This window comes from Hipposideros armiger, unplaced genomic scaffold, assembly GCF_001890085.2.
Source record: "Hipposideros armiger isolate ML-2016 unplaced genomic scaffold, ASM189008v1 scaffold_94, whole genome shotgun sequence".
In the NCBI taxonomy this organism is placed as follows: Eukaryota; Metazoa; Chordata; class Mammalia; order Chiroptera; family Hipposideridae; genus Hipposideros; species Hipposideros armiger.
In genome coordinates, this window is record NW_017731444.1 from 2,900,107 (window position 1) to 2,910,618 (window position 10,512).

Here is a 10,512-nt window from a genome sequence, read left to right on the forward strand (position 1 = left end):
GTTCATTAGGGAGACATTCCACAGGACGTGGCTGTATCTGTGTACATATTATATAAACATATTTAAAATGCTCCTGTCACATGGTATAACACCTAGAAGGCCCTAAAGAGATGTTGGAACTCTTTCTTACCTTGTTCTACATTGCTTAACTCATCCCTCTATTCAACCAACAAATATATAATGAGCGCCTACTATGTCAAGAACTCTGCAAGATGAATGGGACTAAACAATGAACAGAAAGACAAGGTCTGAAGTTCTTATACTGGGGAGAAGGAGAAAGAAAATAAACTAGTAAATGTATAAACAAAGTAACTACAGATTGTGATTAAGAGCAAAAAATTAAAAAAATAATGTGATGTAGAAGAGAGAAAGTGAATAGAGCAATCAATCATTCCTGAGTTCTGACCATTACCACTCCTATTATCTCTTCTCCGCTGTTTAATCCTCCTCTGAGGATTAAAGGAAATTTTGCAAACATAATATTTATGTATATACATAGATCCCTAGATCTCTGTATGGGCCTCTCACTCCTAAAATCAGAATTCTGCATGGGGTCACGAAGGAAATGATCCCTCTGGAAATGACATTCAACCCTAGACATGAAGGATGAAAAGGGTCCGGCTATGTGAATATCTAGAAGAGAATGCAAAGAAGAAGGAATAGCATATGCAAAGGCCATGAGCAGAGGAACCTGATATTTTTGAGGAGTAGAAAGATTGCTTGACTTCTTTGTTTTCATGGTTTCTCTTACTCTATCCCCTCTGTTTCTTCTTTTGTGTCTGCAAGGGCTCTTCATAATGGTCCTTGGCCTTCAGCTTCCTCTGCAGCCACTCCCCACAATCCCCTGCTTTCTCACTATCCTAAACATCTCCATGGAGATAATGTTCAAATATTTTTCTTTGGCTCTTCAGCTGGGATATGGGGATGGAAACCTCAGATCAATTTCCTTCTTTTCCATCATGATTCCTGTCGGCCTCGGCATTTTGTTGATTTTTCTTCTAGATGTCCTTTCTAAGGGTTCATTTCTAATGCCTCTAGGTGTTGGGTTAGACTTGGAGAATCTTACAGAATAATCTTGAATTGCTTCTGTTTGTCTAGAAAGGGAACTGAGGGGTTTTCTGAAGTCCTTTGTTTTAAAAAGGGGACACCCTGCAAATATGTGATCCATGTCATCAATGTTCTAGAGGCAGAGGGAGAAATCATGTCATTTAAACTCATAGAATTTCAAGGATACAATAGACCTGAAACATCTTCTGAGGCAACTGTCATACTGTTATTAATTACCTCTTTTCCACCATCAATATGAACAGTTCTGCAAATTCTACAGAACACTAAGTAATATCTCTAGAATCAGGTGTTACATCATTCTCCACCTGTCTCAAATTCTTCCTCAAAAAAACTTATTTCTCACTTTGTGTCATCTATAAAATATGGGATTGAGTCCAATATAAAAAAGCAAAATTAAAAAAAAACACCCTGTAAGCATGATGAATAAGTTGTTCTCAACACGGAAAATAACTTTCTAAGTTAGTGGAAAGATACAAAGGAAATACCAATAGATTTGACAACATGAAGATGAAAATTTTATGCCTCAAATAAATCAATAAAAATTTTTAGAAGTAACCAATAAATTAGAAAATATTTGCAAGAAATATGAAATAGAAAATTTAAAAATAGTAACACACTAACAGTAACATTTGGCAATATATGCTAGTTTCCTTTATCACCTTTGACCATGCGCTGGAACTTCTCAAATTTTCCTATATCAACAGAGAATCTTACAACAAGATATTAACAAGGTTGTACAATGTTATTTATAATATTGATACAGTGGAAAAAATAATTCAAATGACACATAATAAGGGACTCTTCAGTTAATATTGGTACAAAAATAAAACAAAATAGTAAGCACCTACAGCAAATTGTATTTTCAAGGAATATTTAAAGACCTGTGAGACATTTCCTGATACAATCTTAAGTTAAAAAAGGGCAGATTATAATCTTGTACATCATTTGGTCACAATTTGAGAAATGTAATCAGTAATGAAATGGTGGCCACTTTCTTTATTTCTAAAATGCTTTCAGAGTTCCTGTTTTAATTCTGTAAAATAAACTAAAGAATTATTTAAAAAGAAGGAATGGTTATATAGGTAGAAATGAAATCTCACATAGGACTTCCAACAGTTTTGAATCTTTCTTCCCTATTCACTCAGAATATTTTTCTTCCCTTTTCCACCTTACAGCTCTATAGATATTTAGAAATAGCCTCCCCTGTCCGGTTCACCACATTCAAAGAAAAAAAAAAAGTGTGTGTGTGTGGGGAGACCTTCTCTGTAAGACCAAGGAATTGGGAGAAGTAATATTAAGGAATTGCTGCTGCAGTACATAATAGCTGGTGCCACACAAAGTGAAGTGAGGCAAAGCTGGAGAGAACTGGCCCTAAGTGATAGGACAGAGGGAAGCTGGGGATGTCAGGATCATCTCTGTCCTTGGCTTCTCACTAAACTCCCTCAGCTCCAATTAGAGACACTGCTCTACTGTGAGAGCCTTAAGGTCTCTTAGAACAGAGGTGTTTGAAGAAGTAAGGCAAACTTCAGTCTCCTCCCAGTGAGAGCCCGCCCCCACTCCCATGGCCAGTCTGAAAATAGGGACTTCATGTGCAGGACCCTGTTCTAGAATGGTGTTTCTTCTACCCCAAGATTCTCTTTACCTGAGATCAACTGGGCCAGGAGCAAAACAATTGCAAGAGTGAGTAATAGGGACTTCATGGCTCTTGAAAGACAGTAGACAGGCAGTGGGCTCTATGGAGTCCAGAACTCTTCTATTCAGTGCGACTCTGAACACAGGTCTTTATTGTCCTCTCTGGGTGGGGTTGGGCTCAGCCAGTGGACCAGAAGGTTATAGCATATTGTGCTAAGCATAACTTCAGTCCATTGGCCAGCAGCTCTAACTGAGGCATTACTATTCAAGAGCCGTGTTCTAGGCATGCCTTAGGGGAAAGAGAAAGACTTAGAAGAGAAGGTGCAAGCTCTGCTGAAGTGTACGGTAATTTGAAGAGAAAGATACAAGAAGAAGTTAGCTGATTTCTCCAAGGCTGGGGTACTTCTAGCTGTTTCCCACAGTCTCTTGTGTTGGGTCTATGAGTATTTATCTTACTGCCTTGTGATAGTTCACCTGCATGTCTCTCCCCCTAAAGTACAATGTAGTTTTTGAACACTGACCACATATTATCCTTTTTTTGTATATTAGTTCTGGGCATAGAGGAGTACCTAAGTGATGGTTTGTTAAATGAAAAAGTTACTATTTTGTTGATAATCTGGCAAGTTAGAAAGTAGTTTAGAAGTAAATCAGTGCTCAAAGATAGATGTATGAAGAGGTCTTTAAGTCCCCACTTGAGTCCAGCAACAGAGCATCATAAAGAGAAGTACATCCATTTGATTTAATGCTGTGTATTTGTTAAAGAGTGCAGCAGATTCTGTCTTTCTAAACATATCTTTGAGTAAAAAGCAGCATTGTAGCACAACTCTTTAGTAAGGATTCCGACTTACGTAAAGAAGTTATATGTCTTGTATGTAAGCAAATGTATTAACAAAAAGAGTGCAAGGCAGATGTCATGCTAATAATAGTTGTTTTCTGAATGAGTTTGAGGCAGGCATTTAAAGAGGATTTTGTGTTGTTAAATTACCTTTTGGAGTGGCCCAGTGAATTGTGAACTGGAAGCCATAGGTCCTAGAGATTTTATTCTTTGTGTGGAGTTTTCATTTTCCTTTTTAAAAATTAGTGAGACAATTGATGCACATGGAAATCCATTAGAGTGGATGAGTTTGGAGGAGTTTGACAAATTATGTGCTTGTGAAAACTTCATCAGAATCAACAGGATGTGTATACATCCTTTTCCCTCAAAAAGTTCATCATGCCCGTTTGGTAGCCACTCTTTTCTCTCCCTTCACCTTTGTGATCCTGAGGTAACCCTGATTGGCTATGTGTCCCTAGATCTTTGCTTGAATTTTCTAGAACATTATAGAAATGAAGTCATATAGCATGTATCCTTTTCTGCCTGGCTTTTTTCATCCAGGGAAATTATTTTGAGATTCATCCATGTTGTGGTGTGTATTAATAGTTTATTCCTTTTATCACTACTGTTCTTTTTTCACAGATATACAACAATCCATTTATTCAACACCTCTTAATGAACATTTTGATTGCTTCCAGATATTAACTGTTACAAATAAGGCTGCCAATGATCATTTGTGTGCAAGTCTTTGAGTGGACAAATGTTTTCATTACTCTTTAACAAACATCTAGGTGTGGAATAACTGAGTCACGGGGTAGGTATATAATTTACTTATTAAGAATCTACCAAATTGTTTTCCAAACAGCTGTACCATTTTGCATTCCCACCAGCAATATATGAGAGTTCATTTTTCTCCATACCTTCACCAACACTTGGCATACACAGTTTATTATTATTATTTTAGTTTTGGCATTTTAGTGAATGTGTAGTGATATTTTATTGTGATTTCAATATGCATATTTCTAGTGATGCAATATATTGATCATCTTTGCATGAATATTTGCCACCCATATATCTTCCTTGGTGAAGTGCCTGTTTAAATATTTTCCCCATATTTTGATTAGGTTTTCATTCTTATTGAATTCTAAGTTTCCTTTATATATTGTGGATACAAGAATTTTTTGGGGTGTATGATTTGCAAATATGTTTGCTCAGTCTGTGGGTTGTCTTTTTATTTCCATAACAGTATATTTTAATGATTATTTTTTATTTTGATAAAATCCAATTTATTGATTTGTGAATTTTATAGTTCACACCTTTTTCTGTCATAGTTAAGACATTGTTGTTAAACCAAAAGTTGCATATATTTATATTTTTCAGAAGAAAGCTTGTAGAGAGAGGTTTTATCTCTTTCACTTAAATCTATGTTTAGTTTTTGAGTTAATTTTTAAATGGTGTGAGGTAAGAGTCAAGTAATGTTTCTTTGGGGTTTTTCTTTATAAGCTGAGCCATTCTGCCACCGGTTGGCAGCTCAGCAGCTGCTGAGCTCGGGCCAGGAATCAAACTGCTGTTGCTCAGAGCTCAAACTCTTGAGTGAGCTCTTAACCCACTGAGCCACTCGGCCAGCCCTGTCAAGTAATGTTTTTCACTTAGGGCTATGCAATTGTCTCATCACCACTACTGATATTATCTTTTTCCTGTTGAATATGTGGGTTTATTTCTGTACTCTCTATTCTGATGTATACGTGTATCCTAAACAAACATCATAAGTTTTTTATTAATGTAGCTATACGTAGTATAGTATATAGCTTTAGATACTATATTTTTTTGGACGTTGGTTTTCTATGAACTTATTTTTCAAATTTAAATATTTAACCTAATTGGATTTATTTGTACATATGGTTTGAGGTATAGATCAGACTTCATTGATTTACCATTAAGTGGGCAGTTTGCCAAACAAGCAATCTGTTCTTTCCTCACTGATTAAAAATGCCACCTTAATCATTATTAATTCATATGTTCACTTGGGTTTGTTTCTAGGCCCTCTCATCCATTTTCACAGTTCTACTTTTCTATTCCTGTACCAGTATCAGACTATTTTATAATTTATGATTTTTGACATGTAAAATTTTTAAATATTTTAACCGAAACGTTTACTATTTGATTTCTTTCATTTAAGTATTTAACTCCATTGATTCTATTTTCTATCCTGTATTCCACATCCTGTGGCTATACAACTATATATGATGTCCGTGGGCTAGTAGATATGGGAAGGAGGGTTATCACTTTGTGAGAGGTGTAAATATCTAATTATTATATTGTTTTGTACACCTGAAACTAATAAAACAAGGCAAAAAATCAATAAGTATTTAACTGCGTTTTTTGTTAAAGATTTTATTGGGGAATTGGGGGAGGGATCAGCGTTGGGGAATCAGGGAAGGGGAACAGACAAGTTGCTGCCTTTTGTTGTTCTGTTTAGTTGTGGAGGACGTTGCTTCACTGGCCCATGTTGGTATTGTGATCATTGCCCTCTTCCTGGCCCAAGGCAGTCAGTCGCCGGCCATTGGACAGCTGTTCATGGCAGCTCACACCAGCTGCCGCCCACTCACGGTAGCTTACAGCAACCCACTGCAGCCCACTGCAGCCTGTGCCATCGCCGGCCACTCATGGCAACCCAGTTCCAGGTCAACCTGTCATTCACAATCTTAGCTGTAGAGGGCGCAGCATCACTGGCCCATGTGGGATCCGAACCAGCGGCACTGCTGCTCAGAGCTCATGCTCCTGAGCTAACTCTTAACTAACTGAGCCATTTGGTGGTCCCCTCTGCTTTCTTTTTTAAAGATCATGTTTTATTGTGGTAAAAATACTTAAAATGAGATCTACTCCCTTAAGAAATATTTAAGTATACAATATAATATTGTCGTATTGTTACAAAAGTATACACTATAATATTATATAGATATGATTTGTACAGCAGACCTCTACACCTTATTTATCTTGCTTAACTGAAACTTTATGCTTGTTGATTAGTAACTCTGCATTTCCCCATTGTTCAGCTCTTGGTAGCCACCATTCCACTCTTTGATTCTACGATTTTGATTCTTTTGGATACCTCATATAAGTGGAATCATGCAGTATCTGTCTTTTTGTGAATAGCTTATTTCACTTAGCTTAATATTCTCAAGGTTCACCCATGTTGTTGCATATTGTAGAATTGCCTTCTTTTTCAAGTCTGAATAGGGTTTCATTGCATGTGTGTATCACATTTTCTTTATCCATTGATCTGTTGATGGGCATTGGTCTTGGCAATGTTTCTATATCTTAGCTAATGTGACTACTGCTGTAATGAAAAAAGGAACACTATTATCTCTTTGAGATCTTGATTTTAGTTCTTTTGAATGAATACCAACAAGTGGGATTGCCGGATCCTATACTAGCTCTATTTCTTTTTTTCTTTCTTTCTTATTTTGAGGAATGTTCATACTGTTTTGCATCGTGGTGAGCCATTTTGCATCCCCACCAACAGTGTGCAAGTGTTTGAATTTCTTATCCTCACCAATATTCTGTTAGATTTTATTTGATAGTATATTGTTCAGAATTTTTACATCTCTATTCATCAGGAATATTTGCCTGTAGCGTTTTGGTTTGTTTGTATTTTTTGTTTGGTTTTGTCTTGTGATGTCTTTGTCTAGTTTTGATATCAGGTAATGCTGGCTACATATAATGAAAGATCCCCTCTTTAATTTTGGGGAAGGGTTTGAAAAAGATTGACATTAATTCTTCTTTAAATGTTTGGTTGAAATCACCAGTAAAACCATCTGTTCCTGGGTTTTTCTCTATTGGGAGGGTTTTGATTACTGCTTCAGTCTCCTTAGGCATTATTGGTTTTTCAGGTTTTCTATTTCTTCATGATTTGGTCTTGAGGGTTGTATATTTGGTTTTTAAAAAATCTATTTGTTGAGGCTATTCAATTTGTTGGCATGTAATTATTCACAGTGGTTTCTTCTGATCCTTGGAGTTTCTGTGGTATCAGTTGTAATGTCTCTTCTTTCATTTATAATTTTGTGTGTTTGAATCCTCATTCTTGTTTTCTTGGTTAGTCTATTTGCTTTAAATACTTAGTTGCTCCAATTTTGGGTGCATATATATTTACATTATATCCTCTTGATGAGTTGATCTTTTTTCTTTTCTTTTTTTTCTGCTTCCACACATTGATCTTTTTTCACTATGTAGTAATCTTTTTGTCTCTTATGACTGATTTTGAGTGGTTACCATTTGCATGGAATTTCTTATCCCATTCATTCATTTTCAGCCTATGTGTGTTCCTAAAGCTAAAATGAGCCCACTTAGTCACTCTATGTCTTTTGATTGGGGAATTTCATGTATTTATATTAAATAATTATTGATAGATAAAGACTTACTATCCCCATTTTGTTAATTGCTTTCTGAGTGTTTATTGGTCCTTAGTTCTTTTCTTCCTCCCTTTGTGTGTCTTCCTTTGTGATTTATTTATTTATTTATTTTTGCATGTGTGGTGGGTATTCTTTTTAGTTCCTTTATCTTTTGTGTATCTACCATATGTCTTTTCTTTGTGGTTAACATGAGGCTTACTTGCATCATCTTATAGATATAACAGTCTATTTTAACTGATAGCATCTTACTTTTTGTCATATACAAAAACACCACACTTTTACTTCTTTTTCCCTGCATTTTATGCTATTGATGTTATACTTTACAACTTTTTATATTGTTCATACATGAACAAATTATTGTCGCTATAGTAATTTTTAATATTTTTAAAACTTTGATACTAGGTATAAAAGTGATTTAAACATCACCATTACAGTATTATTCTGAACTTGACTATATATTTACCTTCACCAGTGAGTTCTATACTTCAATATATATATATATTTTTTAAGATTTTTATTGGGGAATTGGGGGGATGGGAACAGTGGTGGGGAATTGGGGGAAGGGGGACAGACAAGTTGCTGTCATTTTGTTCTTCAGTCTAGTTGTGGAGGACGCTGCTTCACTGGCCCAAGTTGGCACCATCATTGCGCTCTTCCCGGGCGAGGCAGATCAGTCGCCGGCTTCTGGACAGCCGCTCACTGCGGCTGCTGGCCGCTCACGCTGGCTGCTGGCTACACACGGTAGCCCATGGCAATCCACTGCCACAGGGACTGCAGCCCACGCCGTCGCCGGCGACTCATGGCAGCCCAGCTCCAGGTTGAGCTGTTGTTCAGCATCTTAGCTGTGGAGGGCAGTGTCACTCGCCCTCATATGTGGGATCCGAACCGGGGCCCTCTGGCATCCCAAGCCAGTTCTTAACCATCGCGCCACTCGGCCAGCCCTCAATATTTTTTCATGTTGTTACTTTGCATCCTTTCATTTCAACTTGATGAACTCCTTTTAGCATTTCTTTTACTTTTAATTCTTATTAAATTTATCGGGGTGACACTGATTAGTAAAATTATATACATTTTAAGTGTGCAGTTGTATAATACATCATTGATATATTGCATTGTCTGGTGGTTTTGAACTCCCTCAGCTTTTGTTTGTCTGAGAGTGTCTTTGTCTCTCCTTCATTTCTGAAGGACAGTTTTGCCAGTTATAATATTCTTTGTTAGCAGTTTTTTTTCCATTACGTTGAATATATCATCCCATTTTCTCCCGGCCTTCAAGGTTTCTACAGAGAAGTCCACTGATAGTTTTATGGGGATTCTCTTATTTGTGGAGAATAATTTTTCTTATATTGTTTTGAAAATTCTATCTTTGTCTTTGACTTTTAACTGTTTGATTATAAAGTGTCTTACAGTAATCTCCTTTGGGTTGATGTTGCTTCGGTTCCTTTGATCTTCCTGGACCTGGATATCCATCTCTCTCCCAAGAATTCAGAAGTTTTCAGCTATTATTTCTTTAAATAAAATGTCTGCCTCTTTCTTTCTTTCTTTCTTCTCTTTTTGGAACTCCCATGATGTAAATATTAGTTCAGTTGATGGTGTCCCTTAATTCATGTAGGGTTTGTTCACTTTTTAAAATGTTTTTCATTTTGTTTCTCAAAATAGCTAATTTTAAATGTTCTATTTTTGAGTTTGCTGATTCTTTCATCAGCATCACCCAGTCTGTTATTGAGGCTCTCTATTGAATTTTTCAGTTCTGTCATTGTATTCTTCTACTCCAGGATTTCTGTTTGTTTGTTTTTATATGGTTTCTATTTCTTTATTAAACTTTTCATTTTGTTCATGCATTGTTTTCCTGATTTTATTCAGTTGTCTGTGTTCTCATGCACTTCTTGAATTTCTTTAAAATAATTATTTTGAACTCTTTGTCAGGCAAATCACAGATCTTTATTTCTTTGAGGTCATTACTGAAACTTTATTAGTTTCCATTTGTGGTGTCATGTTTGCCTGATTCTTCATGATCCATGTAGCATTGTAATGGCGTCTGTGCATTTGAAGGAGCAAACACCTCTTTCAGTCTTTATTGACTGGTTTCAGCAGGTAAAAACCTTCTACTTTCGGTTTCCTGTGCTAATAGGATTACCTCTGAATTGCAGTTGTGTGGAGTTGAAGTAGATTTTGAGCCTGTCACTGGCTCTGCAGTAGGGTGGGCCCACATTTAGCATGCTTATTACTAGGGGCTAAGGGAGGCATGGATTCTATCTTGTCCTTGGGTAGATGGGACTTCTTCCAGTTTTGTTCTGTATGGTGGCACTGGGGCAAGTGTCCACTTCAGTCACCACAATTGAATCCTCAATGAGACTGTTATCTGGTGTACTGATGAATGTGACTTCTGCCAGATCCCTGAGAGGGCCCTGCTTGGTTCCTGGATGCTTCCCTATATGGACAACATTAGCCCTGGACTGTGGCTACCAGGGGCTGGAACTGAGGCTCAGGGTTATTTTAGGTTCCACAGCCAAGACTGAACTCTGCAGACCTGACTCTAGAGGCGTGGATGAGCATGGTGTCTACCAGGTCCTGGGGTGGACTGTACTG